Genomic DNA, 7,039 nt, shown 5'->3' with positions numbered 1-7,039 from the left:
ATATACTTTTTCGATGTAGATCTGCTTCCTTTCAGCGTTGACCTGCCAAAATTAGTTGAGTTGCTTCGTATCCATTTATTTCAAATTGAACTGTTGAGCAATGTTGAAACAATCACTTATTTCCACTTTTTTTCGTAGAAATTGCAGGAGGATTTTGCGACCGTCCTCAGAGACAATGGATATGAAGACATTGTGTTATGCGGTGACAACGGGAAGAACAAATTCATGTCTCCCTTAAACATTGAAGATCCTCGCCGCACAAAGTTAGGATACGGATGGGACGAATTCTGCAGGTCCAACAACTTCAAATGCGGAGATAGGATTCGATTTAGGTTAGATATTACTTCCTTGGATAAAACATGTTATGTGTATTTACTTGCATGAGTGTAATAAATAGTAAACATGTTATGCTACCTTTTGATACTTGTTTACTGGATATTTAACCTATGCTGTTATATATTTATGTTTGCTATCTACCACAAGTCTTTATGATAAGGTAGTTGGATAAGGGAAATTGGATTACTATTTAATATATTGAAAACCATAATATATTGAGCAAACCAGTTACAGTAGCTAAGTAGTGTATTTCCCTTACAATCTACACAAAATTATAGCTGTAACATATTAGAGTGTATATAGTCTCAAAAATTAAATAAACTCCTGTTGTCCCTTGTTTCCAGTGTAATCCTGTTGCATATTTGGACAGCCACAGTTTTCCCATCGATGGAATATTTTTACTTTCACAGTACTGATGCAAACATAAACCCTCCACAATTAGGCTCAAAATTGATATAAACAAAAATATAAAACAAAAGTTAAAGCAATCATTTGAATTACCTTATACATATCCCATTTATATATTGTTGAAGATCTCTTTATACACAACATTTGCAGTAGTAGACTTCAACCTGTCATTTTCGTCATATACCAGGATTTTTATTCCTTGCTTGGTTGTGACCCTTGACAGTGCCACATATATTTGGCCATGAGTGAAGACGTCTCGTGGCAAAAAAAGTCCTACTTTATCCAGAGACTGTCCTTGAGATTTATTGATCGTCATTGCATATGAGACAATTATTGGAAATTGACGCCGTTTGAGTTTGAAGGGCCAAGGGGATTGTGAGGGAGACATATCCATTCGAGGGATGTAGACCAAGTTTCCACAACACTTTCCCGCCATTATTTTCGCCTCGATGACATGGTTTGCCATCTTAGTTATCATTACCCTAGTGCCGTTACACAAACCCTCCGACTGATCTATGTTACGCATAAGCATAACAGGTGTTCCTACCTTCAACCTAATGAGATGGTTAGGCAACCCTGAAGTAGTCAAGGAACTGAGAAACTCCGGTGTGAGTATATCGACTACATTGGTGTCATGAATTTCGGACCTATCGACGGAATTTGAGCTGTAGTAATCCTTGGTTTCCCCTAAAGATGATTGGAAGCAGATTGTTAGTGACTGACATAAATGAAAAATAGAATTAGAAGGCATAGGAATTTGTTTAACCACCTGGCATCAGATCAAGGACGTGATTGTTGATTTGATCGACAACTTCCAATGTAGAAGCAAGTATTGCCTTACTTTTGAGGTAGTCGTTAGATTGGTAATTTTCGATAAAATCAGGATAAGTACTATTAATGATGGCAACAATTGGGTCTGTGTAATCCGTGATCAATAGTTCTGGTGGTAGTTGAATGTCAGTAAATCCATCATTTGGCTCAGAAAGTTTGCCTTCACCAATCTGCAACAGCCACTTTGAGAACTCTGCAATTTCTTTTTTTTCAGCTTCATCTGGGCCAGATTGCAGTCGCATGTTATGCGTTAAAGTTAACACTTCAACTGACCGCCAAATGTAAGAGGCATTTATGGCAGAATGTACAATATCCGAACGACTCCCTCTGGGTACAACGGGCAAAATCTGTCTAAAATCACCACCAAAAACAACGACCTTTCCGCCAAAGATATCCTTTGAATTACCGTATGTAGACATCACGTCCTTCAAAGTTCTATCGAGTGCTTCAAAAGCATGTTTGTGTGCCATCGGTGCTTCATCCCATATAATAAGCTTTGTCTGCCGTAGAAGGTCTGCAACGTCATCGTTATATTCAATCTTGCATGTTGAGTTGTCCATTGTTGGCACAGGTATTTTGAATTTGGAATGTGCAGTTCTACCACCGGGCAACAATAAAGAAGCTATTCCACTTGTTGCAACGGTTAGACATATATCATGTTTGGACCTCAATGCACTTGCAAGTGTTCGCCACATGTAAGTTTTACCGGTTCCACCATAACCATGTAGGAAAAAGACACCACCCTTTTGAGCATCAACTGACGCCATAATTTTATCAAATATTGACCTTTGCTCATCTACAATGAATGGCAACAACACTAAGTATAAGACTGATTTACATTAGAGGCAAGTGATAACAATCTATTTTCTACGAACCTGTCAGAGCGTTGAAAAGCGACGTGAATTGGGATCTCATTGTAGGCACATCATAACTCCGTTCATCATAAACCAGCCTGTTGCCTAATTGTTGTAGAACGTAACCATCAGGATATGGAATTGGTTTAAAGTCGCTGAGGCTTCTTCGATTTGCTTGCATTAGTTTTTCGATTTCTGTTAACGTCAAATTCTTCAACTGATCCTCAGTGAGCTCCAAATCTGTTGTAAATGATTGTATAAAACATTATCTACAATATGATCTATTTAAGGTATACATCAAAATTAGAAGTACACTTCCAGTGGTTGAGTCATTATAACTGCAGACTTTCTTATGTTACTTCCAGTATAGTATTTTTCTTCACCTACTTTTGTTAGACAATAATTCACCATGTAAATGGTAAAAAGTAAGAATGGAAACTATGCAAACAATTCACTGTCTATCCATGCTGGATCCAACAATATCACATGAAATTAGTTTAATTCATAATTGGGTAAAACCTTTATTGTGTGCCAACTGTCTCTGCTGATGCAGCAGACCATCAGATAGTAGACCCCATGTCTCGTTCCAGACATGAGCAGGCCTATTTACAGCGGAGGACAAAAGCATAACTACAAAAAGTTTGCGGAGGAAATGGCCAGAACCCCATTCACTCGCCTCCCGTATTGCCCCAATGTATTCTCGATCATCTTCTAGGAATCCCATTGCAAAGCATGCATCCCTAAAAGTATCAAATTGTGTGTCATCAACTTTGCGAATTTCTTCGTAAGTTAGTGGTCCCTTAACCACTGTCAACATCAGTCGCAAGTAAAACAACTCTCCAGTGGTTGGTGGAACCCATATCAAACGGCCAATGGTGAACCCCTTTTTCCGCGGTTTCCATGTTCTGCTTTTTTTCTCATAAACAAATCTAGACACAAATTGACCATATGTAAGTGACCGCGCGTCCTCATATTTCCCGTTAGCAACAAACCAAGCAGTGAACATAGACTCCGTTACACTTGCTTTTTCCAACACGTTTTCCATTCTTGCATGATCTGCATAGTAAACAGCCTGTTCACCTACTAAATGATAATACATACGTTCGACTGCCGGCTTCCTGCCATGAATGTTGTAAGAATAAATTCTCCAACACGCCTCACTCGGGGACACATATCTACAATCCAGATACTGTTTGATCTCATCAACAGGCTCTTTGTCGTTTCCTGTGCCGTTGCCAGTAGTTGAAATTGTTGCTCCAATTCTATCAAACCCCTTGTGAATATATTTGAACAGATACTTGATTGATGTAATTTGGTTACACCACTCCATGTTAATATGTGCATGGTATTTAAGTAGGAACCTTGTGTTGTAAGGTACAACATGTCGGTTATCCAAAGAAATACCATTTTTTTGGATGACATGGGTTTTTGATCGTCTCCTGTAGAGGGGATAGCCATCCGCATCAACAACAGTATCTTCTTGGAAAAGCTTCGGGAAGAATTTCGAGCATTTTCGATTTTTCATACAGCGTGAAGTCATTCGCGATGGACCGCACGGACCGTGCATCATGTGCGCCGAGACCAATTTGTACAATGTTGGATGTACATCGGGGTCCGGAATTTCAGCACAAATGATTTTATCTATGTCAGATGGTGTTGGATACTTGCTCTGAGGGTGTAAGAAGACTAAAATATGAGCATGTGGCAAACCTCATTTTTGAAATTCAATAGTGTACATAACTGCAATGATACAACACATGTTAAATTTGTTTGCGTTGTAAGAACCAAAGAGTGTGAATATTCAAATAAGGAGAACTTGGAAAGAATGATTACATGCAATAACCTTCCCGAGCACGTGGCGTTTGGTTATATCAGTCATGAGCTCGTCAAATTTGATTTTGAATACTTTGGTTATGAGATCAGGTCTATCATGTGGCTTTAAATTAGTGCCGGACAAAGCACGTTCTATTTCCGGCCAAGCAGGATTGCAAGTAAACGTGACAAACAAATCTGGGAAACCCAACTTACTTGAAATGGCCATACCATCAAAATATAGCTGGTCCATGTAACGCTTGCTCCCAACAAAAGTAGATGGCAAAACTACCCTTTTTCCTCGTTTTGGGGCAGAATTCGCTTGAGTGCCGTTTGTTTGATCATTCAAATGATTATATTTCCCAACTCGTAACTTGGATTGGTTAGTCCTCAACCAATTGAGACGTTCTGATTCCATCATTGCAAATCCATCGACTAAGAACTGTTGAAAAAGTCGTCTTGAGTGAAGTAATGTCATTGCCTCAGATTTCCGTTCCTGCAAACGAAAACACAACCAATCTTTGATGGATTGACGATTCTTCCTGGTAACCTCAGATTCATGTTCATACCTGTGCAGTATATTTTTCCTATATCCATCCTCCCCATAAACAAAAATGAGAGGGTATTGGTAGGCTAAGTAAGCAGGATGAAATTCAGTAATTTTTTGCAAATGGCCATCGCGTGCATGGACAATGATGTCTCTCTCTGTTGTAGGATCAATATCCCCAACAATCAGAGCAGCCACCTCTGACACTGTTGGTGTATTGTATACACGACCATCTTCAGCCCTATCACTGATCAGTCGTATCTTCAAGTCTAAGAACTCATTTCCTCTCAAAAGATCTCTTGCCATTCGAAATGCCTTTGCATGAGGATTGCATTCATCCAACATCTTTTTTAACTTATGAACAATATCCCTGCTAAGAACATCATTGTCGCTGCAAAAAATGTGGCATTGTTATTACAATGATAATGTTTTAGACTGGCCATTGAAGAGGTGTCTGAATAACTACACTTACCTGAAGCATTTCATCCTGCTATCTACTTCATTGTCGGTGTCAAATATATATAGTTGAGCATATTGGGGAGATTGTCCAACATCCGGCATCAACGTCCCTATTCGATGACATGTTTGACCGTGCAGTCGTAAAGTAGGTGGTCCTCCTCCATTAGCAACGGTGTTGTCGAATTTCATCCCAGGAGAAGTAAACGAAAACATGGCGTTATAAGTGCGAAGGTTGCTTTGGTAGTTTTTACTCTCTGCATCGATTTTATTATGTAGTAAATGCTGCAGCAGTGGGGGGGGGATTTAAAAGTAACGGCAACACAACTTTCCCACTCCTACAACATCGGTGAAATTTAGGAACAGTTGTATGCCGCGATTTGTCTCTGCGTTCCTGATACCACATGGAGGCATGACAAAATGGGCAATCCCAAACTCGATCTCCTATGTCAGAATATTCTGTACCGGCAATTAAAACAATATCAAAAAACAGATATATTAAACTTACGAATAATAAGAACGAAAGCATACGTTCTAAAAGAGAGTCCACAATATCGTCATTTTCAATGCTTTCATGATCATCAGAAGAACAATCCCCCGGGTTCAGATCATCTTCTGAGTTAGAATCCGTATCATACGTGTAACTGGCCGTGGTGTCAATATGCGGTGTTCCATTGAGTGTTTTGCCGCCTGCATTGTCTGCATTGGAAGTAGAAGCATTGTTGGTGTTACACGGAGGTGGAATGGTTTGGTTAAAAGTTGCCAACAGGTTATTGGCAGCAGTGGGAAGTGTTCTCCTCCTTTTGTGAGATGTTTGTTGATGTAAAAGTGTATTGGATGGGGCAGTGTTAATTTGGTTAGATAGGCTGGGAGATAGAGGGATACGGTTCGATGAATTCGGTGTTAGGGTGGTGGTAAAAAAAGGTTGTTTTCGTAAGGGGGAATTTTCTTTGTTGGGGTGATTAGAGACATTGTTCCTGTCATCCAATATGTCTCTCCTCCTCTTCCTAGCAACTGAAGCAGAACTTGAAGAAGCACCTGAAGATTGGCCTGTTTCAAGCACAGTTGAAAAAGCATTTCTAGTTGGAAACTGGTTTGTCCACGTAGAGCCACCACGTCTCTGTGTTTGTGTATGTTTATTCATGGGAACTGAAGTTGGTTGTATCATGACAGTTGGGAACTTTCCTGTCAAATTTTTACGCGTCCGTCGCCTTTGAGCTAATATAAGTTTTCTTCTCCATCTAGCAAGTTTTGCAGTAGCAGATGTCGTTGAAGTAGAACGTGACTCCATTAATGAAGAGGAGTTTTATGAATAGTTTTGTATATAAGACTTAATCAAAAAGATCCATTAGAAAAAGAAGGAAATTGAACTGATGTTGCAGCATGAAGTAAGGGAAGATTTAGGTTCAGTTGCTATTCCTGCCTTGTGAATACAAAAGTTGTTCTGCATGGTGCTGTGAAAGAGCACAAAAAAAAAAAGAGAGGGTAATTTGAATTTTTAAAGTTTCCCGCAAAAACTATCTATTTAATTTGAAAATATAAAGTCTCCCCAAAATGGTCTTTACTTGTTTGAAGAAGATTCAAATATTACTATTAATTATTATAGTTAGTAGGATGTACAAACTTTCTCACGCAACAATGAGTATTATAGGGGTATGTTGTAATGCGAAGATTCATTGGAAAGCAGAACAGCACGTGAGTGGACTGATATAATTTGAAGTTTTAGCTGACAGAGTTGAAAAGGTGTTTGGAAAGGTGAACCAAAACTGACAGAGTTGAAAAGGTGAACCAAACA

At 39.2% G+C, this 7,039-nt stretch overlaps 1 pseudogene; it reads right to left on the bottom strand.

The window, feature by feature from the left end:
- Window positions 1–853: 853 nt before the first annotated feature.
- On the bottom strand, window positions 854–6,535 carry LOC131649445 (uncharacterized; annotated as a pseudogene).
- Window positions 6,536–7,039: the final 504 nt, after the last annotated feature.

The sequence above is a fragment of the Vicia villosa genome, linkage group LG2 (genome assembly GCF_029867415.1).
Source record: "Vicia villosa cultivar HV-30 ecotype Madison, WI linkage group LG2, Vvil1.0, whole genome shotgun sequence".
NCBI classification, from domain to species: Eukaryota; Viridiplantae; Streptophyta; class Magnoliopsida; order Fabales; family Fabaceae; genus Vicia; species Vicia villosa.
The sequence above is the reverse complement of the archived record's forward strand: the minus strand, read 5'-3'. Positions and strand labels throughout refer to the sequence as shown.